Source organism: Andrena cerasifolii, chromosome 11 (assembly GCF_050908995.1).
Source record: "Andrena cerasifolii isolate SP2316 chromosome 11, iyAndCera1_principal, whole genome shotgun sequence".
NCBI classification, from domain to species: domain Eukaryota; kingdom Metazoa; phylum Arthropoda; class Insecta; order Hymenoptera; family Andrenidae; genus Andrena; species Andrena cerasifolii.
In genome coordinates, this window is record NC_135128.1 from 1602629 (window position 1) to 1629270 (window position 26642).

The 26642-nt window shown below is 35.1% G+C and overlaps 1 protein-coding gene across 8 annotated transcripts in view; it reads right to left on the bottom strand.

Annotated features, from left to right (window-relative positions):
• The window catches only part of LOC143374540 (uncharacterized), a 179134-nt gene extending 156183 nt beyond the window's left edge, over positions 1–22951 (bottom strand). For 2 of the 8 annotated variants that reach the window (XM_076822728.1, XM_076822730.1), the window contains exons 1-2: positions 22718–22951; positions 12110–12495 (exon numbers count right to left, since the gene is read on the bottom strand). The gene's annotated coding sequence lies outside the window, so the exon portion shown is untranslated. Of the gene's footprint in view, positions 1–12109; positions 12496–16599; positions 16831–22341; positions 22471–22717 lie in introns of those variants that run through there. The other 6 variants (XM_076822722.1, XM_076822723.1, XM_076822727.1 and 3 more) reach the window with 6 other exon arrangements.
• Between the last annotated feature and the right edge of the window lie 3691 nt (positions 22952–26642).

Consider the following 26642-nt stretch of genomic DNA (forward strand, 5'->3'; position numbering starts at 1 on the left):
GTACCTTACTCATCGACAAACACTTTATCATAAATGTTCACTATTATATCTGCAATTGACTACTTTTGATAATAATCTCAAACCGAAGAAAGAATACTTGATAACGTTTACTCCGTTCTGATTGTAAGTCGTGTAAACCCGACCACGCATACGTCAACCATGTCGACCACATTGAAAAGCAAATTATTGTCTTCTCATCAAATCGTCTATTAAGTAAAAGAATTCTTATTAAACGGATACAATGTGCTACTTTAAAAATTATACTTTATTTAAATATTGTAATTACAAGGTTTTCTTTCAGACTATTATTTATTACGAACTAGGGGAGGACACCATTAGGTAGAGAGCGATTTTGATGAGCCTTGGCACGATGAATCTATGTCGAAAATAAGTAAATAGGTGTCCGAGCATTTCTGCCAATGAGCCTTAATAATAGAGATATTTACATAAAATTTTCATAGTGGCTGTGGAGTTTTAATGAGTAAGAATCACATACTACCCTGGCGCCCCGGGTGATTTCCCTTTGAAGGAGTCGGGATGCCTTTTGAAGATTTCCCCAAGTTAAAAAAAAGAATTTATAAATTTTTTTTTAACGTGGATACATCTTCAAAGGCACCCCAACGCCTACAGAAGGGAATCTCCCGCGGACGCCAGGGTAGTGTGGGATTTTTACCCATTAAAACCCCACGGTCACTATGAAATTTTTAATAATTTCCATGTAAATATCTCTATTATTAAGGCCCATTGGCAGAAACTCTCGGACACCTATTTACTTATTTTTGACATAGATCCAAGGCTCATCAAAATCAGTGTCTACCTCATGGTGTCCTCCCCTTGTAAGGTAAATATGTAGCTCGTTTATACAAATTAGGGAGGAACCTTTATCATCCGAACACTGGCTAATTGAAACTTTCACAAACTTTCTAGATATAGCATAGATGTTGGAAATTCTAATTAATATTCATTCCCATAAAAAGACTTGATTGGAAAATTAATTATTTCATAGGTAGTAGCATCTCTTATTAGCTCTGTTAAGAACTTATAACTTTTTTCTTTTACCAAATCATACATATTTTTATCTTAACACATATTTTTTTCCATAGACATATAATTTTGTTACGACAAATAATTTCCAAAATCTATTCAGTTATTTTATCACTTCAGTTAAAAAGTAGTACCAGTTAGGGCTCTTACCATCCGGATATCTGTACTTGGATTCGAGTATCCGAGTACCCGGTTTCGGATATTTTATCATCATGGCTGAATAAAGCTTTCTTTATATCGATTCTAATTAAAGGGAGCAAGTTAACTGAAGTGATTAAAACAAGAAATGCGAAGGGAATTATATTAATATTTTATTTACAGTCATACATACAAACAAGTTTATTTATATTTTCCGGTGACAAACATGATCTTTTGGTGGATACAATATTATCCGCTGTAAAGAAGACCCTCTCCGAAGTTACTGATGTTGCAGGTATGCATACATGGGTTTCTTTTGTTAAGGAAGCCATTTTTGGAAATTTAGTTTCTCTTAATTTCCCTTAAATACTCGGGTACTCGAATCTAAATTAAATAAGTATCCGGATATCCGAATATACATTTTGTGGGTATTCGAGTACTCAGATACTCAAGACTCGGATACACAAGACTCGGATATCCGTAAATCCGGGAAACAGTAAGAGCCCAAGTACCAGTAGTCACACTTCAAATTGCGTAATGGAATTAGGGACCATGATTGTATTTAGGGATTGCAAATTTACCGACTTTTTCAATTACCGATAGTTCGATAAATTTTTCAATCAAAACCGGTTTACCGATAATTTACCGGTATTTTTTAAGGTGTTGAAAATATAAGAGTAAAAATTACAAAAAACTTTTTTTTAACTCTAATCGAGCATTATAAAAAATATATGCAAATGAAACTATTCTGAACCTAAAATATAAAATGATATAACACAAAATATATATACTTGTTTAACTATTGACAATACTTATTAATATGGACCTTCACCTCGAAAATAATGAAAAGAATCTTAACTTACACACATAATTAAATAATTTTTATTTAACAATTCTTTTTAACAAATAAGTACGCAAAAAACATAATTTATCCAAGCTTTGTTTTCCTGATAAATCGATCTCAGATTCTACACTTGTTAGTGGGGTAGTCATTAAGTAATCATATTGTAGATATTTGTAGATATTTTCTCTTTACTTTTTCTACTTGAAAATACGATCATTTTTTTGATGGCTTGATTCAGATATTTAATGTTCTTTTGGATCAGAGTTGGTTCTTCATCAGATACTTCGGTTTTCGTCTCTATTAATAATTTATGTTTTTTTTTCACTGAAAACGTAGTAGATATCGACGGAATTAACGAACGCATATATGCGCTACATTGCTATACCTAATTTATTGAATTACCGGTAAAAATTTGTGGGTAAATCGTGAGAAATACCCTAAAATTTTTACCGGTAATTCAATAAATTAGGTATTTCCGATTTACCGGTTTACCGGTAAATCGCGAGAAATACCCTGAAATTTGTACCGGTAATTCAATAAATTAGATATAGCAATGTAGCGCATAATTTGTTCGTTAATTCCGTCGATATCTACTACGTTGTCAGTGAAAAAAAGCATAAAATATTAATAGAGACGAAAACCGAAGTATCTCATGAAAAACCAACTCTGATCCAAAAGAAAATTAAAAATCTGAATCAAGCCATCAACAAAAAAAAATGATCGTATTGCAATCCCTAATTGTATTAAATATAAATAAAATTCTTGTTGTTGGCAAGTATCTACCATTCGACCAGTAAAAAGTAACCTCCCCATTTCTAAAATCATCATGCAAGTTTGTAAAAGTCAACCTTAACTTTCTAATATTACCCTACAAGTTTGTAATAATAAGTTTGCAATATAAATGTATAAAAAACAGTCTACCAGTCTTCAACTCATTCTACATATTTGTAAAAGTCAGCCCATTAATTCTTAAAAATCGCCCCTTGAATTTGTAGAAAACAATCTACAATATTTGTAATTTTCCAAAGGGCACGCGACAATCTTTCCTCGAAAACGTTTCACATGTAAATTATAGGGTTTCGTTTTCTCAGTTCTTCCGGCGCGCTAGACGCCGCTCTTCGTGTACCTTGACCAAACCGAAAACTTACGGTACCCGAATATGTGTGCATGCCTGGACCCAGAGGAAAAGTTAAATATATGCAGTAACACACGGAGAGTCCCGTTTTAATCTCCGCCGATAAATATCTCGTGTTGAGCCCAGCGAATTCGAGATTCGAGCCCGCAGATAGCATAGAATTTGTTCCTTTCTTCGGTCTTTACAACGTTATCTTGCAAAAATATCATTGCTTTATATTTTTTAGTCGTGTTGAGTTTCGAAAACGAGTCAAATTAGAAAGTATTGACCCGATGCTGAATTTCTATGGTTTCCTTCGCGATTTTTAATTGTAGAAGTTTATACAATTATTATCAAAGCAGGTGCGTATGGTATATTTAGCATTGATTATGATAAAACCCTATTATGCAAAAACACGCAAACAAGGAAGACATATTGCGAAAGTGAAAAATGTACGCTAAATATTTTTATGTATATTGAACGTAATTTTCAACACAGTTGTGCCAATTGAATTACACTGTAATTTAATTACATTGTATTTCAATTACACTGTAATTTAATCACATTGTATTTCAATTACACTGTAATTTAATCACATTGTATTTCAATTACACTGTAATTTAATTACGTAATTTAATCACATTGTATTTCAATTACACTGTAATTTAATTACGTAATTTAATTACATTGTATTCCAATTACACTCAATTCAATTACGTCATTTAATTACATTGTATTTCAATTACATAGTAATTTAATTATATTGTATTTCAATTACATAGTAATGTAATTACATTGTATTTCAATTACATAGTAATTCAATTACGTTATAACTCAATTACATAATGCAAACTTTTCAATTAATTCAATTCCTAATTACTGTAATTGTGCGTGTAATTGAATTACAATGTAATTAAATTACAGCTCAAAACTTTAAAGAAGTGAGAAAAAAGTGGAAAAAATGTAACAAAGGAGTTTATTTCTCTTTATATATTATAAATTTATGAATAATACCATATTCAGGACTCATAATAATTTTTTTCTGTTCGAAACCTTTACCTACATATTTCTTTCCCACCTCTTATTACCTCTCAATTTGGTTACCTCTTAATTCGTAATTATAATTAAATTACATTGCAAATACATTGAAATTACGAATTGCGATGTATTTTAATTGAATGCGTGATCTGAATTACGAATTACAATGCAATTGAATACGATATAATTGAATTATTTTGTAATTATAATTCATGGAGTAATTCAATTGTAATTATGCACAACTCTGATTTTGAAACACCTACGTAGCCAATTGCTGCACATTTGTTATTTACGACAATCTTCCATTTCTCTAACATTTTGAATCCCGTTCGCATACGTATCAGAAATGTAGGTACCTATTAAATATTTGAATGTCAGAAACTCTACGGTAACCTAAATCATTAAAGCGCTTCTTACGCATCTCTTCAGTATTGATCCTGTTATTTATAAACGTACTGTTAAAATACAATTTTAAAAATCACTTTACTTCCCGTTAAAATTAATACCTATGTGCAAGAAAGTAACACGTATAATGATACTCAAAATTACAGGAAAAGTAAAACATGAAAATTGAAAAATGTGCAGGGTGGGTGAGAACAAGTGCTACAACTGGATATAGGTTGATTCGTTGTGCAAAAATAAATAAAACAAGTGGAATGAAATTATTTCATGCAAGCCTCCGATTTAAAAAAAATCGACTTTGAAAACTCATTCGGGTACGTGCACAGGACTGCACAGGTCACCAAAATGTACCTCTAGATATTTACATGTGGTACAATAACGAATAAAATGAATCCCCGTGTGCAAAAAAGTCGATCTTGTAGAGTAGCTTTTTTTAATAAGCCTTTCTTTTCAAAAGAATCATAATATTTAATTATAAAATAAATTTGAATTTTCAGTTAACCTGGATGTGGGATAGCTGTCTTTTGATTAACCAAACACAACTGTAAAAAAATTTGGAAAAATATTCATGTCTGCAGGTTCCTTTTTCTCCTAAAAATGATTATATGATCATTTTGAGGAGAAAAAGGAACCTGCAGACATGAATATTTTCTAATTTTTTGTTTACAGTTGTGTTTGGTTAATCAAAAGACAACTATCCCGCACCCAGGCCAACTGAAAATTCAAATATAAATTTTCGCCTATATAGTATCGTTCCGTCCTAACGCGTACTCACTGGATTTTCAAATTCAATTTTTTCGAAAATAAAGCATCGCTCGAACAAAAGTTATTTTACCGTTTCGACATATTTCTGCAAAAGGATTAATTACATTTGCTATTCTACCATATTTAATCATAAATCCTGCTAATTTTTATTTAAGTGCGCATATGTTCGACGATTTTTTCAAGTCGATCTTATCGAAAACGGAGATTTTTATTTATTTCTGCGCAAAGGATCACCATTTACGCGATTTAAACATCCACGCTTGTTCAGTCTGTATTTCTTTGTTAATACTAAAAATTACAATGCAGTCTATACATTTTTTACTGTCCCAAGATTTTCTAAACAATCACTTAGCCTGATAAATTTCCTCTCCATTTTCTCATTCCCTCGCTAACGTGCAATACGGAATTGTTCCGCGACAATGAAAAAAAGCGCACCACGGATGAGTCAGCTGGTTCTTTCGCAACTTTCTAACGTCATTTACACGCTCGTGGATCCGTGTCCAATCGCTTGCATGCAACCCAACGCGAAGACGGCCAGCTTTGTCCCAAATGAGCACGATTGTTCGACAATACTCACTGTTCGAACTAGATTTTATATGAAACTCTGACAACTCAAAATTACAAATAAAACCTTATTAACTTGTTTCGTTTTACTATATTTCGAGTGTTGGGTCATTCCACGCGAAGTCGGACACTTTTCGGAGTAACATTTCGGATTTTGGTGCAACTCGGATATGTTGTAGTCTTTAGGGATATATAAACATATCTCGAAGGATTTTTCAAAATATCAAAAATTGTGGATGTTACAGGTCTTTGCAATATAGTGTTTACTTTTTTCCAAAAATTGTAACTGTTGAAATAACAAACTGATAAAAATGACCTTTTGGGTGCTTACAGTGGAGATATAAGAGTACCTAATAAAAATTATTTCACTTAATAAAAACGAATATTTTACCATTTATTTAGCAATTATTCTTAACAAATGCAATTTTAAAATTGAAGGCCCCTTTTTAAACATTTGGAAAAATAGGAGGATACAGATCTGAATATATATATATAGATATAGTCCTGAATATATATATATATATTCAGGGCTACATATATCCTCCTATTTTTCCAAATGTTTAAAAAGGGGCCCTCTATTATAAAATTGCATTTGTTAAGAATAATTGCGAAATAAATGGTCAAATATTCGTTTTTATTAAGTAAAATAATTTTTATTAGGTACTCTTATATTTCCACTGTAAGTACCCAAAACGTCATTTTGATCAGTTTGTTATTTCAACAGTTACAATTTTTGGAAAAAAGTAAACACTATATTTCAAAGGCCTGTAACATCCACAATTTTTGACATTTTGAAAAATCCTTCGAGACATGTTTATATATCCCTAAAGACCACAACATATCCAAGTTGCACCAAAATCCGAAATGTTACTCAGAAAAGTGTCCGACTTCGCGTGGAATGACCATATTGGCGAACAAGGTTTCTTTCTGCCGAGCTTAATTTTGAGGCATACTTAATAAATTTCGTTGAAACACTGCAGGTGATTGCACAAATATTCGAATAATTGTGGTTTCGGATGTATTATTTCTGCAGTGACCCTGACTCGATGAAGCTAACTCGCTGTCAGATGAGCATGATGTAAGCAGATTTGTGACTCTAAGTTTTCAGTGAGCTTCTAAGGATTCGTGGAACTTCTGTTTCTTGAAAATTAGAAGGCCACTGAAATTCATGGTCCTTTTAATAGAGTTAGTAGTACTAACTTAGTTCTCACTGAGAACCAAAAGAAGGGAAATAATTAGTGCAATCGAAACCAGAGGAAATACGATTTCTGTTGAACCGGTATATCCATATTTCTTCAAATAATATTCAAAAGTCTCAGAAAGAATGAACGAAATGTGTCAATCGAATGTGTCGAAAAATATTTGGTAATAAAACTTGGCAGTATGTAGTTACTACATATGAAATACAGAATTTTACATATTATTATATTTAAAATTAGATTACTAAGCACTTCTAAATATCAAAGCTAGTAATTTTTAAAAATTTAGTTATATTCTCGAGATTATAAGTCGGTGATTCATTGTTTACCCTTAGAAACAATTTATTTAAAAAACAGTACAGTTTTAGTGTAAAGTAACTTTTAAAAATGTTTTTGCTTCTTATTGTGCCTACAAGCTACAAATGCAATGTGTTAAAATCTTGCATATAATAGGTTCTATTACTTCTTTTTTCGTAACAGATAACATTCAGCTGGGGTAGTCCACTTTCGCGAATAAGAATTACTATTTTGATAAGATCTTGTTTTTCCAGTCTCCCCTCGTCATTTAAAGCAATAAAGCGACAAATCCAATTACGCTAATTTGACGACTCCCTTCGTGGAGTATTTCAATACGGAATGCTCTTCAACCTTTTACTCCAGACTCTTTCGTGGTCCTTTAACTCCCGAAATTGGATTTCATTTCGTCCCAAAGTAACTTAAATCTGAATAGCTTCAAATAGTAACGAATGTAAATCTTGTTATCGAAATAAATTCATAGCTTCTGCAAGGGCTAATCCGACCTTAGAGTACACTGTTACTTGAACACGTAAAACACTTCTCATTTCATTAGAGGTTTTAAATTGGAGAAGTTTATAAAAAGCCCAAATTATTTGTAACAACTTCTGCCTTTTCTCTTTATTGAATAAATTCGTCTACAAAAATCGTAGTAGGTGCATTACCCTAGCATCACAGAATTAAATTGAAAGTGTCAGGCTTCGGGTCGCTGTCAGCCTCTGGCGGGGCCCGATCTAGCTCTTCCGCCGCTCTGGGCAAAAATGATTTTTGCCGCTCTTTCTATTCAATTATAAATAATTATTTTGAAATATAATTTTTGACAGTGAGTGAAAATTGTTTGTAATCATTTGTCGAATAACAAAAGCCTTTCGTATAATTTAATATTCATAAAAAAGCAGGAACAAAACAAAATAAAATATATATAAGTAGGAGGTAGGCACCTATATATTAAAACTAAAAAAAAGGATTTGATGAATGAAACAAAATAAATATAAGAAAATGGGAAAAATCCAAAATCATTAATATGTAAGGGTGATTTAAAAACAATTTATAAGTTTGCTTCTAAAGTCAAACATATATTACCTATTTTTTACCGCGTTTTCAAAAAGTTTTTACTAATTTTAATTTTCTCTTTTTACCAATGTTGCCGCTCTGGTCAGCTGCTTTGCTTGCGCCCCCCTAGATCGAGCCCTGGCTGCTGGTATATACCGTTAACCCTAATCAATTGATTAACTTCCAATCTAAAGTGACACTTCCATGAATCACTCTAGTGAACACGAGTGGCTCACGAACCTCATCTTTCGAAGCAGAAACGCGACGCGTTTCCAAACGACATGGCGCAATACGCCTCGCGTGTTTTAATAATCGCTATCGATCGCGAGGAAGACATAAGTAGGTGCTCCAATGAACGGTTCGCGCATTATAACGGTTTATGAGCCTTGTCACGACCTCTATTGTACTTTCTATTGACCGAATAGACCCTACTGGAACGATCCTTGAACGGGTCGAGACAATACTTACGGCCGTTCAAGTTTCCTTTCTTCGAGGGATACTCGCGGCACTGCCGGATAGTAATTGGCCATTTTTATTATTGTTTTAATTGATTAAGGAAATAATTATGATAGCAATAATTGCTAATCAAATTAATCATCACCGACAAACGGAGTGCACAATGTTCGTGTCATTGATTTGGTTCAAATGTTGCATAACAGTAGCAGTACAGGGTCAGCGATTTATCCTGCAACCCGCGCTCGCGCGAACTTGTAAAATGGCAACAGCGCCTCTCGACGCAGTGGTGAGCTGCCAGCGACCGCTGGATAGCAGTGATGCCCGAGCTCCGAAAATTTTAGGATGGTGTCTTTCAAATTAACGTCGCAAAGAGCTATTGGGGATTTCCCGGCCCAGGTAATCGAGCCGCGCGCTCCACTTTTATGATCAATTTACCACTTACACCCCAGATTACAGTAATAAGGTTTGAAAATAATGTCGAATGATCTCGAACCCGTCTGAATTTCAAAAATTTTAGCTACGACAGGGTTGACCCCGGCGCTATACCCTTGTAAGGAGAGATGTTTAGCCACCTGCGTGTAAAAGCCACAATAATGGCGCATCGTTCCAAAAAATGACATTAACAGGAGCTGGTATAGGCGTGGCGTTGAGTAGCTAAAACATTCAGACACAAAATTTCTAGAAAAAAAATCAAATACCGCTACCATCAAAGGCACGACCCATTAGTTACCCCTCCTTACGTCTGGTCTAGGTATGCACTGCATTAAGGATAAAATCATAAAAAAGAAAACCAGAACAATAGATTCTGAGGTCTGCAGAACTAACACATATTTTAATAAAAATTTAATTTCTTAATTTATGAAAGTAATGATACAGAAACAACTAGCCTATTGTTTATCAACACCATGAACTTTAAGAACAGCATTAAATACAGTATCAAATAAACTATGGTTAAAAAATTGATAGAAAAAAATGAAGTAAATGTAAAATATGTTAAATTATCCATCATTAAGAGGGAACAATTTTTTCTCATTTCTCGGCGCAAATTGCATTCCAATATCGTTTAAAGTTCAAAAGTTATACGGAAAAGGCCCCAAATTTTTCAACCTGGGCCGGGAAATTCTGAACAGCTTTTTGCGATGGTAATTTGAAAGAGACTATCCCAAAATTGTCGAAGCTCGGACATCACTGCCGGTCGCTGGCAGCTCTCCGAACGCCGGGACGGTGCATGGTTGTAGTGGAGTGCGTCCGTGAGGCGTTGTTGCCACTTCACCTGTTCGCACGAGCGCGGGTTGCAGGATAAAACGCTGACCCTGTATAGTTAGTGATCCTCTACTGAGTGATCGGTATAACCGCAGCCATTTTGGAGCAAAACCGGAAATAACATAACCTAAACGTTTATCTATCTCTTTCTATCAGTATTTCTCTCTCTCTTTCTGTCAGTATTGCTGTCTCTTTCTATGAGTATTTTTGCCTTTTTCTTTTTTACAGTTTCTTTCTCTGTCTACTTCCGCTTTTGCGCCAAATCGCGGCAACCAATCAGCGACGATACACGTTCCGATCACTGCCTAGAGGATCACTAGCAGTAGTAATAACACACAGCAATAACAGAAAGAAACATTTTTTTTTACCATATTGGATTATACACGTTTGTTTTTTAACATCTAAAATACAAAAGCTCAGTCTTTTTAGAATTTTATAAAATATTTATTAAAAGTCTTCTACAATTTTTGTACTCTATCCCACTACAGTGAAATGAAAATTAACTCACAAAATAAATAAGTCCCAGAAAATCAAGTGTTTTTCTTGAATACGAGCTTATAAAACATATGTTACAACTTGTTTGAGATAGAAGTTGAAAGAAAACTTCAGTTTCAGAATATACGAAATTGAATACAAGTTAAAATACAAAACAAGAAATAATACTAAATAATAATAAGTATTGTATTACATGTGCTCCGATTGATTTTAAAAAGCGAATGTTGTTCTCGTGATTTGTCAGGTAGTTACTATCTAAGTTACTTAATAACCATAATCAATAATAGTTAATTGCAATACTCGATAGCGGTATCAGAGCCCAACTCTAACTCGCGGTTAACTTTACAGCCCATTGTTCTTCTAACAGAGTTGAGCATTATTCGAATTGCTTCGAATAAATGTTTATCTAATTGTGCAATAATTATCCGAATAAATTCTATTTACTCGAATATTTCATCCGATTCATAATTATTCGTTAATTGTAACATATTATTCTAGCCATTTATTCAAATAATTTGTCATTATTTATTCGAATCCCTATTACAAAATTATTCAAATACTGGTACCTACGAATAACACTTCATAGCTTTGATTTCCTCTTGGTTTTGTAAAACAGTATTCATACGACCTATACAACGAGAAAATAATTATGCGAATCAAAATTATTTATATGGTCTGTATAAATTATTAGTTGATTAAAAAATTATTCGAATATATTCTTATGAGATTCAAAATTCATTCGGAGAAATTCTCATTTAACTAAAAACTTATCCGTTTGCAGGGAATAGGAGTTTAGTCTTCTACTGGCTTTGCAGCGACGTCGAAAAACATATGTACTATCTGTATTTATAGTCTCCATGAGAACCCTAGATCAATGACTCTTTTGATTACCTGTCCGAAAATTAGTGAAGCATATTAACCAAAACCCTTGATCTCTAATCGCTTGCCTTAGTAACCCAAGATAATTTCTGCTGCTGATCAGTACAATGACCTGTTACATCGAGACTAACTATCGTGTTACGAAATTTATTTTATTAAAGCTATTACACAGCTTTTTATCCACTTAAATTGAATTTGCGATAGCAAAGTGAAATATTTAAAAATTGGTGGCTAGAGTACCACATGTAACAGTTTCGTCTAAAAAATTACAAGACGTTCAGTTTCCTACTCAAATTCTTTAACCTCTCATTGATGGGGGACGTATTCTTATCTTAAAAACATCTCAATAATCCAGTTTACCTAGCACCGTTTGAAACAATTATCCTCCACTCATAATTACCCACATAAAGAAGCCCAAGTTTACGTAGAGGGCGCCACTGAGTCAATTATTCGGAGCAGTGTACAAATTTATTCGAATCGACGAGTAGGAAAAGTACGCCGGCCAAATAGCAAATGGTAACAAACAGTCACTGTGACAGATATACAGTTTTCGCTACTTACTACGAGTAGACCCGAACGTCCTGTTGATCAAAGCGGAAGCAACGAGTCCGCATTATTCTCCCTCTCCTCTGCGCCTGTCTGACTGTCTCTCTTCACCCCTGGTCACCAGAGAGTAACCTTTCGGAGTCTTGCTGGTCACTCTTGTCCACTCGTTCTCAGTACTTTCGTTCCTCTTCTTGCCCCTCTCACTCCTTCCCTCTTTCTTCCCCTGTCCCACGGTACCCTCGTCAGCTCTTGATCCTTCTCTGAACTGTCTCTCTCGCACTCTCTTCCCCTCGATTACGCGTTCGCACTACACCCGCGGGCCACACTACGGGGTACCCATGGCGACGGCATTCTATCGCCACTCACGCGGCTACCTTTTCCTGACACCCTGCTGTCGCGATCTACGAAATATCCTACCCTCAATCCATTTGCATCCGGGAATCGGCTCATCAGCGGTCGTGTCCCCATTCCCGTGATCGGTTTTGCATCTAATTTGCAACTTTCTGTGGTGTCTGCAGTGCTGGCTAGTGATGGGACCGAGTGTTGTTAGTGGAACAGATATAACAAACTCGTGCAACCAGTAGGAGTTGAAGATAGTGGGATTGTCAAGAGTGAGGCCCCAACAACTCAGGGATATGTTTAGGATAGCTTGCAGAGGTTAGTATTTTGCAAAGTCGATACGACCTTTGGGCGTTTTTAGGTAAATCAAGAACCCAAGGATATATTGAGAATATTTTTGGGGCATTAAAACCTTCAGGCCCTTGAAACATGTAGACATATTACTAAACAAGTGTGGCCCTGTAACGAATGGTGAGAAACGCATTTGGTGACTTTTACATACCTACCCTCAAGGATTTTGCTTTATATGCTACCTGATTATATCTCCTCAAGGCACAATACTTTGAAACTCTGAGCATACCAAGGTGAATTAGTCATTTTGGGTCTGCATGACCCTGTTGGGAGTGGCGACATCTGACAGCGATTACGGCCAAGGTTATCGCTCTATACAACACTGGATTGGACCACAAGCAGTTCACTATATCTGTTCTAATCAGTGTACAGTGTTCCGTGGTTTGCAGAGACACATATAATAGACGCGTGTTACGAAAAGTAGCACCTTTCAATTTTCTTACGAAACACAGCACGTTTGTCTTCGTTGTTACGAAAACTATCACGTTTTGGATTTTCCTGCGAACACTAACATGTTTAAGCGGTTTGCCACGAAAAGGAGCATGTTCCCAGTGTACCTAGCTACGAAAAGCAGCATATTTGGATGGTTGACTACGAAACATCGAGGGCGTCAACTTAAATACCTTCCGACGCGGTTTTTACTTACAAGGGGAGGACACCATGAGGTAGACACCGATTTTGATGAGCTTTGGCACGCTGGATCTATGTCGAATATAAGTAAATGGGTGTCCGAGCGTTTCAGCCAATAGGCCTTAATAATAGAGATATTTACATGTAAATTATTAAAAATTTCATAATGGCCGTGGGGTTTTAATGAGTAAAAATCCCACACTACCCTGGCGTCCGCGGGAGATTCCCTTCTGGAGGCGTCGGGATGCCTTTTGAAGATGTCTCCACGTTAAAACAAACTTTGTAAATTACTATACTACTATACATTTTTTTTTATAAATTTTTTTTTAACTTGGGGAAATCTTCAAAATGCAACCCGACTCCTTCAGAGGGGAATCCCCCGGGGGCGCCAGGGTAGTGTGGGATTTTTACCCACTAAAACCCCACAGCCACTATGAAATTTTTAATAATTTTCATGTAAATATCTCTATTATTAAGGCCCACTGGCAGAAACGCTCGGACACCTATTTACTTATTTTCGACATAGATCCAAGGCTCATCAAAATCGGTGTCTACCTCATGCTGTGTTCCCCTTGTTAGTACTACTTAGGTCGGTAATTTATTAAACATGAAAATACTTAAATTATGTAGATTCAAATTTGTATAGGGGTGTCCTTTTGGAGATTAGATGGAGTTATTATTTAGTAAACAATATTTTCAAAAGTTGAATTCTTCGATGCAAAATGCACTTCAACAATTTAAACTAACCACGCGCCGAAACATGATAGTTTCTGCAGTATAATCCAAAACGTGCTATTCTTCGTGGCGAAACAGGATAATGCGCTAAGTAGTTTCCGCCGCAAAGTATGAAATGTGCTATTCTTCGTGGCTAAGCAGTCGAATATGTTAGTTTTCGTGGTGGAAGACCAAACATGTTAATATTCGTCAGAAACGAGGAAATGTGCTTCTTTACGTGACAAACTGAAACGTGCTACTCTTTGTAACGCACGTCGTAATGTTGAGCTTGGGGCCCATTGAAGTGTTGTGTAAAAGATATTCTGGAAGGTATGCAGGTCAAATGTGATTTTCACCACTCATTACAACGCCCCACTATTTGAGGCAGTGAGAGCGACAACGGACCAACCCGCGTTAAAAAAAAATATTTCTCCTATTTTATATGATTAGTGGAGCCTATTGGCAAATGAATCTACCACCGCGGGAACGGTGGCGCTAGTGTAACATAACAAATATGGACGACGCAAGTATACCTTTTACTATATGTTTATATGGATCCAGTAGTACAAAAGTTTATTTCAAAGTTATTTCTTACAGCAAGAATGTGGACAATACATTTAGACACAATTTTGGAATATGTAAAAGTATGTAATGTGAACAATTTTAGTTGCTCCACTTTTTGATCCTTTTATGAAAACTTAATTTGAGATCATCGTTCATTGTAGCGTTACAATTTGTTACACAACATTTATTTCTGCATACAGTTCGTTGATACTGTGAAAATTGGTAGACCGCAATAAATTGTGTACTTACGTCGGCCATTACTACTAGTTCGCGTACCGACCGCTAGTGTCGCATACTAATGTTCTACTCCCAATTGGAATACATTATTGGTACTAACTCGATTTCTAAAAAAATGTGGGTTAGTTCGTTTTTGCTCCCACTGCCTCATTTCTAAGGCCCACACTTCCCTTGAGGCCTTAACCTTCAGAGGGCCGGGCTGGCCACTATAATGGCCATTGAAAATTTTAAAATTTGGACTAATGTTTCTAAGGGTTTTTGATATCGCTAATCACGATTCTAAGGTCAGAGAATCGAAATTTTACGCAGAAACAGTGTTGCCAACCTAAACAAGCCTAAATGAATAACAGCAGTTACATATTATTCTTTCCTTTGGCGCTACCCAGAATAAACGACGTGGACGTAGAAAGTTTTGTAGCTCTTTTTTGTTTTTGGGTTTTTTGATTTTACTATTTATTATGCGAAATTACAAGAGCTTTACTGAATCTTGACGCAAATGACTCCACTTCTCATCTGCACAAACCCTCGCGACTAATAAGTCGTCATTTTCCAAAATTACTGGATAAAAACCGACGGTGCAATTTGTGTTCATTACGACAAACTAGACGTCAAAATCTTTATGTATGCTCTACATGTGACACTGCATTGTGCATAACACCCTGTTTTGAGGATTTCCATACGAAACAATCAATCCCGTAAATTCGAATTTCCGACATATAAATTCATTATATTTTTATCATTTGTAAGGACAAGAAGTATGAACAAACAGATAAAAAAACGCAACATAGAGATACACATTCAGTATTCATTTTATATAATGCATGGGCATTAGGGGGTTGCACGATTGCAGCTCGCATAATAAATAGTAAAATCAGAAAACAAAAAAAAAACAAATCCAAAAATAACACAAAAAACTCCCAAAACAAAAAAAAAGTATTACAAAACTTTCTACGTCCACGTCGTTAGCTCTGGATAACGCCAAAGGAAACATTAATATATGAATGTACCTGACTGCTGTTATTCATTTAGGCTTGTTCAGATTGGCAACACTGTTTCTGTGTAAAATTTCACTATATTGGCCACCTAAGAGTTTGGATACTTTGCCGGCCATTTTGGTGGTATATATGCATAAATTTTAAGTAAATAAAATTTACAATTTCAATGATAAAATCCCGGCCCTCTAAAGGTTAAATTAAATGGTAACGTGCAAAAAGTATACCGAATGTATTGATATATCTGTAGAGTCTCAACTGGTCGGATGAGATACCTGTGCTCGAATTCTATGTGAGTACTATGAGCAATGGAAACAATAATATCGTAATCGAAATTTAATAGAATGTGTCAGTGCCCCATGTATGTAGCTTAAGGAACAGGATCCGTATTTTTAAATATAATCGAACCCTGACAAAACATGTTTAAATCTCATGAGTACAGCTGCTTCTGCTCCCACAGATTTGATGCTTGCTAAGCATAGATACATGGACTTACAAGTGCTTTCGGAATTAGAAGGTACTCATTGCAGATTTCGAACACATTTGAATGACATCAATTATTTAGCAACTCTATGAAACGAGACGTTTGGGTTCCTGAGTAATATCGACTCTAACGAAATGGAGCTTATGTCGTATGTATCGAATTGATTGATATTCATGAGTTCATGCTGAACTTACTGTTATACAGTCCCATCACTACTTAGTCTTGGTGCATTCCACCGCGAGTTCGTTTCCCGACGATGTAATCGAGTTATAGAAACAGAAGGCAAGGCTCGGTGCGTTAGAGTGCGATACGATAGATCTGGCGATTAATGATTAAAGGCGCACTGTCGCTATCCACGTAACTACTGATAAACAACTGTCTATTCAAATATTCTTCCACGGGTTTCTTCGATGGATGTTCGAGTATAAATACGGTCATGCAAAACTCGTTGAAGAAGATTTAGATGGGCGAATAACTGCCAGCCGATAGGGGACTAGTGAGAATCAACTTGAACAATGTAAAGAGAACAAAAAAAATTTAAAAAAAAATTAAAACCGACTTCAAAATAATAAAAAAGCTCTGAAAAGTAAAAAATAATTTTTTCCCTTATTTAATCTACAACTCTCATATTTTTTTAAGTTGGCGCCTCATCATTTGCACTGTGTAATTCTAGCGCCGACATAAAAAATATTAGAGTCGTAGATTAAATAAGGGAAAAAATTATTTTATACTTTTTAGTGCATTTTTATTATTTTCAAGACGGTTTTAATTTTCTTAATTGTTTTTTATTTTTAACTTTTTAGTTTTATATATATTGACATAACATGCTGAAGAAATATGCGCGTACGTGGGTAAAATAATAATAATTAGGTGACAATAGTCTTTATTATTAACCAGAACTGGCAAAATATTGCCCTCTTTCGAATAAAAAAAAGGTCACTTTGGATTTTGATCGGTTCATATGCTGAGGAGTTATGCGGGGACAAACATAAAAAAATTATAATGAATTTGTATCTGAATGTCTATCGATTTGTGTTTTCTTCTTGATAGGTAGGATTTGTTAGAATTAAGAATATTGTGGGTCCGAAACGAGTGGTTATCGATTTTTCCCATTTGTTAATTGATATGCACTGTAAGGCAGTAGTTTTGAGTATTTCAATATTCTTCATTTAATGTGCATCGTTTTAAAAAATTGCCAAATCGAACGCACGAATCAAAGATCTGCTTTAATAAGACGTAATAGGTACTTAAATGTAGCGCCAACGCCACAAGTAACAAATATATTAGCATTATTCGAAACATGCAAATGTACAGATCCTTCGACATTCAAGTAATTACACTCAAATACTGAAATATTATAATATTACAATATTCTAAGAGATTTATAACAGAAGATTCAAATACTAAATTATTAGAATAGTCTCATCGTCAGCCCCAATTTAAATGCCTTGTGACAGTCTTCTAAGTGATTTAAATCTCTCACTTCTGAATGCATGAAGGAATATCTTATTTTTCAGAGATGTCTAATTATAACCATCAATTAAACATGTTTACTACTTATTTGCAGGCATCCCGATTAGATATACTTTTTGTAGATTTCTGTTTGATACATCTCATGCATAAACGCTTCACTATATATATCCAAACGTCTGTATGCAATTATCTCAATGAAAGCTATGTACACAGTTGCTTTAAAAGGGGAAATGTGATGTTGAAGTTTTTTGTTTGAACTGTATATCTTTATCGCGTCCTCATTGTGTGTTCCAACTTGGAACTTCCTTAGCGCCTCTAACAAGGGAAATTCAACACACTTCTGATTAATCATTTACTAAATACTCCTATGAATATTCGGCGTAAGTATGAACTTTAGTTTGTTTATAATTACGTCGAATGTATTCGTTGAAATGTTAGATATATTGTTCATCAAAAATGCACTAGTATTTACCTTGTTAAATGTGCCACTAAATGCACAGAGTAATGGAAATTAGAGTATATACATTAAAAACAAACGGGGGGATACTGAAATCTTCACAAGTAGGTAATTAAGGTACTTATGCTATTAAAAATGTAGGTCCAATATTATATTTTTATATACAAACTTAACAAACATTTTGTGCTTTCATTAAGAAATAATGGAGACTGAAAATTTAACCTGGGAATATTATATACAGGATGAGCTAAATAAAGTGTTATTAATTATTTTCTCAAACTCTACTAGAAAAATAATGAAATTCCTTTTCGTAATTTAAAGGACAATGGTCGTTTCTGTGTGACACAAGTGATATCTATGTCGAATTACTTCTACAGAATGAGACTTGTAAACCCCCTATTTTGTAAATGGAATTTATATGAATTATTACATCATGAAATACCTACTTGCATCGAACACGAACAACTTTCTTTCAAACGTTTTTCTACTACATAATTTGCATAATCATGAAAGAATAAAGGAAAATATTCTTTATTTGGACAACTTCAAACTGGAAGAATAAAAATAATTTTACTAAATTTTTAAAATATTCTACGTGCAATTGTCAGCGATTATTCATCAGCGAGTAAAAATATTAATAAATATTTACGTATACACGTCCACCGTTTCAATAATTTAGTAAAATTATTGTTAACTCGCAATACATACACTTGCAAGTAATTTTTCCACCCTAAAATTCTGAAAACGAAGAATACAGCTCCCCAATTTCAATAACTATACAAAATAGAAAAGGACGTTTCAAAAGAAAGGCTGTACTCACGAATGACTCCAGTGGCCGATCGACACGAGGTTTGAGGAAAGGGGTGGGGAGGGTGTATGGACTCTAAATCTAAAATTGTGGTTTCGGGAATTTATTAGTTTCCGAGATATTAATAAAAAAACTTTTAGTATTTCTGTTGACTAATTCCGACATAACGCATTCCACTTTCCACCTTGTCCCGGGTATTAGTACTGGTTGGGGCTAGATCAGGGCGAGGGGTGCGCGCCCGCTTGCGGGAGCGTAAAGCATGGTAGCGAACCGTTGTGAGTTTGGAGATTTGACCAGCAACTTGCGAATGCGACCCATTCTACTATACAGGGTGTTATTCTACTGATAGTCAATATTGTAGGGGGTGATTCTACAGTCCAAAATAAGACGAAAATATAGAATACAATTTTTTAATATCAGGCCTCGTTTTCGAGAAAATTGACTTTGAATTTTAGCTAAATACACGTGCCTTTCTGGCGCACAGTGGTATATAATGACGTTTTTTGTTCAAATCACCCTACAGGTCGTAATTTTTCAGAAAACTTGACGATTCTTTTTTTAAATTCTTCGCAATTAAATTCTCTATCGATCTGTCCGGCCGAAATTTTCAATTTCGTTTCTGATTTTTTTATATTTAGCGAATTATGCAGCACTTTTCGAAGATCAGTATCTGTGGGCATTTTTGGCCGCCTGTTCCGAATTTAAAGTCAGATTTTCGATATTGAAGGTGGTGAATCCAATATGTTGCAGCAAAATTTCAGAAAATGGGCTTATTCGGAAGAAACATAGTGCGTCTAGATTTTCGGGGACGCTGATTACGAATATGAGGTAATTATTATAAAGATCAATTTTTTTATTTGTACCACAAATCTAATACTGTAGATCAAATTGTAAAATTTAAAATGGCGGGTGGGCATTCGTATTTTGACAAATTTTTACGTATCTCATAAATGTGTACGTGATTTTGCATATTTAAGCCTATTCGTCTGTGTTCATACGCGTTCATATAGTTGACTTTTCTGATTCAATATTGATGAGCAAGATTTTTAATGATTGATATTTTTTGAAAGCCTGATTCACTTAACGTTTTATCCCAGTTGCCTTTAGAAATCCGATTTTATTATGTGCAATCTTGTTTGAGGAGCAGCATTTGTGCTTCTGGGAGCAAATCTCTGATGTTTTGTTTATGTACGTGTTTAAAAACATCAAACAGTAAAAATCCTGCTCATCAATATTAAGTCAGAAGAGTCAACTATATTCGGCATATTGGATTCACAACGTTCAATTTAAAAAATCTGACTTTAAATTTGGAACAGTCGACCAAAAAAGCCCACAGACACTGATCTTCGAAAAGTGTTCTATAATTCGCTAAATATAAAAAAATCAGCAACGAAATTCAAAATTTCGGCCGGACAAATCGATAGAAAATTTAATTGCGAAGAATTAAAAAAAAAGAATCGTCAAGTTTTCTGAAAAATTATAATCTGTAGGGTGATTTGAACAAAAAATGTCATTATGTACCACTGTGCGGCGCCTGAGGAGAACGCGAAGGTAAGCGGAACGCGTCCAGCAGTTTGTAAAACAGTTTGGGGGGACGGGAGGGTCGCCGGGTAGGGGTGCCTTCACCTACGTCCAAAGAAAAGTTTCAAAATAAAAAATTACCAATAATTTATTATTAATATTTTAGAAACTAATAAATACCCGAACTACATTTTTAGATTTAGCTCCACACCCCCTCCCCACTCCTCCCTCCAAACCTCATCTCGATCAGCCACTGTGGCCATTTGGAAGAATATCCCAAATGAAATTTATTTATATTTTCGAAAAATATACAAACGTGCCAAAATCGATTAGTGCTGCCACAGATGTCTCAGAAAACACCCCATTGTTTAAAATGTGGGAAAAATTATAACAGTTTACAAGCTTCATCCTGTATAAATAAATTGAAGACTGCTGCAAAGAGGAGACTGCTCCATAATTAGCTAAACATGAGTTATACATAGGCAGCATAGAAAAAATATATTTTTGCTTACAATTAGTAATAGGGTAAATCCGGGAGACGCGGTCGGGGTGGAGAGTTGGTCGAGTCGTTACACTCAGGCGCTCATTAATTATCCCACCATAGCGCATTGTTTCCGGAAACGTTCTTTCAGCATTATTATTTAGTCAGCGCTAGTTCTGCGGTTACAATGAAACCGAAAGTTTTCCTCTAAAGGAACTTGTTGCTGGACGCATTCAGATCCGTGAGCTCCTCAGCCAACAACAATTAGGCCTGTACAGTTACCTGTAGAAAATGTTTCCTCCATCGATATCTGCGTTTTGTCACGGTTACCGTGCACGTCGTCGCCTAGATACACCGTGAATAGCAATGGAGGAAATATTCAGAGTAATTCGGCAAACAAAGAGCTTAATTATCCGACAAGTTCGTCGTCGTGGGCTGAATTGAACGGAATTGCACGACTGATTGTCAATCGTACTCGTTCGAGCGAGCAAGTGTTGAATTTCAGGCTAACAAGTCCCTATAGAGGGAACAAATACCGTTTTGATTCGGTACGAGACAGAGAATAGTGACTGACGATGAGACTTTTTCCTCTGCAGGAAAAAATTTGCATTCGTAAGATTTAATTTGGAAAGGAACATGGGTGTTCTTCTTTGTGGTACTCTAAGAGCTACGGTACTATTTGTACTGTCAAGATTGGATGAGGTTTCAGCTAAAAACAACTGTCACTGTACACTTTAATTCTTCGATTTCGTTGTTAGTTACCAACCCAGATTGTAGAAATTTATTCTGAATTTTATTAAACGTATAGAATTAATATATTGTTGCACTGCGAACAAGCAGAGGGTGGTAGAAACGTTAATAAACTGTTCGTGAGTAGAACCTAATAAATAGTAAATATACATAAATTAATGAAACCTCAAAGTAATACGCATGGAATTAAATAATGTGACTCCAAACACTATTGCCTTGCGGAACATTTGACTCCATTTCCACTTTCAATTGTATTCAAACACAACTTTTAAAATTATTTCATTTGTTTTCGTATAGATATTTTTAAGAAACTTTCAAAAGGAATCGATATACAGGCTGTCACATTTTAATCTATTAATGCAAAATATGTTTTTAAGGGGTTAAAGGACATTACGAAATGCAGCCAGGGGGTTGTTAGGTGGAGGCATTACGGACAGGTCACTTACGTTTTCTTAAATGACAGGTGATATATTTTCTGCTGCAGAATGACAGAGGATAATGAGGCGAATTCAACCACACCATTTTACGCATGACTTTATTTAAAAAAAAATTCTGAGACAAGGCAACAAAACTCCCGAACTTACGGATGAAATTCATTGACTCTGACGAATACAACTTTGACGAATTTGTCCCATATTTACATCAACAGATTAGCACGGGACACCCTGTATGTCGCGAAGCATTAACGCATGATAAAAAAAGGAAAAGCAACGGAAACGTCAAGACCGATCTAAAAACAGCGCGCACGTTCGCGCCGGGTTGCGCAATGATTTTTCACAATCCCGTGAAATCTCAGCAGCGTACAAATCGGAGAATGCTAACCTTCGGAGTATTCGTGAGATTACCGGATGCAAACGAATATATTCCACGTTCTCGGCACCTATGCGCAAGACGCGTCACTTGCCTCTCGGCTGTCACGCGCACAGTATTCAGTCACTTCTCGAGTTCGCGGAAATTTTTCGGTGCCCTCGGTTCGGGACGTGAAACGTCACTGTATCAAAACACCATACGCATCACACAACGCTCGGCGCGAGACTGGCGACGCGAGCGAGGCACGTTAGCGTGGGGTGCCCGAGTGTCTAGCCGTCGACCAATCACTGCTGGGGATTCCTGAGTAGCTGCACTTCCGCGCACGCGCAGCGTGCCACGAGTACCAGCTTGCCGATCGCGATCCTGTGACAGTTGGCGCTGGGCTTCTATTTGAAATGAAAATAAGAGGTGACGATTTGGAAGAATCTTTCTACAGTTTCTTTGCAACGATGCTACTTGGAGCGAAGCAAGCGACTGGGGCAACGGGGATTTCGGAAAGTGGAAATGTTTTATTCGTTTTCGCTTTGAATACTGGGAAGAGGTTTGCGGAGTGAAGGCTGATTCAGACTAGTGATGGGATTCAGAAGTTCGAAACTGACTGTATAGTTTCGAACAGTTCGCGAGTACTTCGGAGAAAAAACACTACTTTCAAGTAGACTCGAACCTTGACGAGAAAGGTTTGAACTCTCTATAAGAACTTTGAGAAACGTCAGCGGTACTTGCAAGTATAATCGAACCCTGACTGTTTATAGATTCGAAACTTTTGACTAAAAACTATACCCAAAACAACAAGCTACAACATTCAATATTAACTTGCGTTCAATCTAGTATGAAATACAACGAAAAATATCTTAAGTGGTACGATATTGGCAATTCTCAGCTATGTAGATTTTTGTCTTCCAGGGTTCGAATACTACTTTTACGAGATACATTCTCGAACTCTTCCGGTACTTTTTCTGAGGTTCGAAACCGGCTTCTATGACCCAAGTACTTTTGAAGTATATAGAATGAAACGCCCAGCTCTTATGAGTAGTATTCGAATCCCATGAAGTGAAACTTTTGTATTGGAATTGACTCGGATTCATGAGTACATATTGAACTTGATCCCATCCCTAATTCAGACACGTCGAGTAATTTAGTCGAGTAGCGAGCAATTTAGTAATTTACCATTGTTTTACTAAACTACTTGACTAAACTTTAGTGTTCACGCACGAAAAAGTACTAAATTACTCGCTACTCGACTAAATTGCTCGACGTGTCTGAATCAGCCTCAAGGGTTGTGATAAATGTTAGAAGGAAGGGATGGTAATTTTTGGGTATTGGGGGAAATGTAGAAAGGAATTTATATCAAATTTATGTGGTATGTACCTATTTGAGTTACAAGTATATAAGGAGGATGTTGAATGATCGGCCAAGGAATTACCACTATGGATCATATGCTCTTTATTAACCAGTTACTTTCATTTTTCCATTAAAAGCGATGAGTGACTGTGTATTAGGGTGTGTCAATTTTTTCAATGTTTTAATTTTAAAAACGACTAGTGGAAAAACGCTACACTTTCAGGTTTAAAATTAACCACTACTTTTAAAGTTGGTGTAACACATTATTTAGCTAATTGGAATTTCATTTTAAATTATAGAAAAATACGAACATTAGTAAAATTATTTTAAAAAAATTAATAATTGAGCTTATGAACCGCAACAAAAGCAAATAAGATATCGCTTCTTTGGTGGGCTTTGTTAAATAGCATTCAATTTACTACATAGATGACATATGGCTAGATCTGTTGCTAAAGTTACATATTTTCTCATTTTCTAATAAATACACATTTCCATACATTTTCATGTGAATGTAATAAATACTAATTTCCGCATACTTTTATTTTCATGCTTTTATGTAAGCATGACTCACTTTGAGCAATATATGAATATGTAATTTGTAGTTAAATCGTACTTAATTTTCACTTTTTTTCAACTGTGATTTGAAGTAGCTAAACTTCACTCAAATCAATTTCTGAAGATAGTTTCAGATTCGGAATTAAAAAACCAGCATTACTTTGTCACTAGTCATTTTAAAATTTTCAAAATTTTTAAATTTACCCACAAAATTGACACACCCTACTGTGTATTATACCTATTTTGACAAAAAGTTATCCATAGATCCATATCCACAATACTGTACGTATAAAACAACTATAAATATATTAAGATTTGTTTAATTTTTTTACGCATGGGTTAAAAACACAAAATTTAATACTTTTAAGCTACAGAAATGTTTACTTATATTATCTACCCTATATCTAAAAAATCATATGTGACGACGAATTCATTGTTCGTTATCGATTTTGTCACGTTTTCTGTAACGCTTTAAATGTCACGTTTTTTGTAACGCTATAAAGTGGGGATATTCAGGGCCGGCGCGAGGATGGTTGGCGCCCTTATGCAAGAAAATTTGTTGTGCCCCAAAATTTTAGCACCGGTTTTCTATTTAATGCTTTTCCTTTACGGAGTACAATATAAAAAAGAATTACATTTACATTTTGTTTATGTGAGAGTTGGATCCTTTTATTACTAAGCGTGCGGTATATGTAAGTAGTTTTTTTAGCGCCCTCTTCAGTTGGCGCCCTTATGCGGCGCGTAACTTGCATAATGGGTTCCGCCGGCCCTGGGGATATTATAAATAATAAAGAAATGTGTTTGGTGTTCTTCTTTTCGCCATTTATACAGGTTTAATGGAATACTGTCCTTATTTAAAATCCATGTGGCGTTTCAAAATTAAAAACTAAAAGATCACGGAAGTCATGTCACGATTTGTGAAACGCTTTAAATGGAGGTTATTTAAAAAGTGTTTGGTGTCCTTCTTTTCTACATTTGTCCAGGTTGAATGGAATACTGTTCGAATTTTAAATACATGTTGTGTTTTAAAATAATAACCAAAAGATCATGGAAGCCATTGTTTTTAATGGCCAAGTTCTTGGTAACGCTTTAAAATAGGGTTATTATCATATATTATCAAAACAATGAAATCGTCATTCATGATTTCATTGATATAGGATAGAATCCCGATTTAAAATAGCAATTATATTTAAAAAAAATTAACCCTAACTAACCCAGTCCAAACCGTGATCTTTACCGCATCTTTATGATTATACTATGATAATAATATTATAATAATATTATGATTATACTATGATAATAATATTATGATTATATTATGATTATACTATGATAATAATATTATGATTATACTATGATAATAATATTATTATAATAATATTATTATAATATTATTATATTATTATAATATTATTATCATAGTAATATTATTATAATATTATAATAATATTATCATAGTATAATCATAAAGATTCAGTAAAAATCACGGTTTGGACTGGGTTAGTTAGGGTTATTTTTTTTTAATATAATTGCTATTTTAAATCAGGATTCTATCCTATATCAATGAAATCATAAGTGACGATTTCATTGTTTTTTATCGATTTTGTCACGTTTTCGGTAACGCTTTTACGGCCGATTTCTTCACTTCCAGATAGCTGCCAGTCAGAGTTATCTGGCAGATATCTGGAACATGCTTATTTCTTCACCTCCAGTCTCGAGTTATCTGCCAGTTATCCTCCGGTCAATTTGACTAGAGGTTCGGTCACCGGATAACTGCTGGAACTGCCAGTTAGTGCGTTTTTTGCAGTAGTGGGGAAGTAGGAAATGTGAAGCAGATAACAGAGTTATGCTTATGGACTGTTCTGAACGCCATTGTATACTTTGCGACACCAAGCGATTTTAGTTTTGTTGAAAAAGGCACTTTGACGAAAAAATCGTTTAGAAATGGAAGTGATCATGAATATTAACGTTTTCGAACATTTGGAGGAAGAAGAGGCCTACTTTACTCCTACTTATCTAAAACTAAATTTCTAACAGTGAT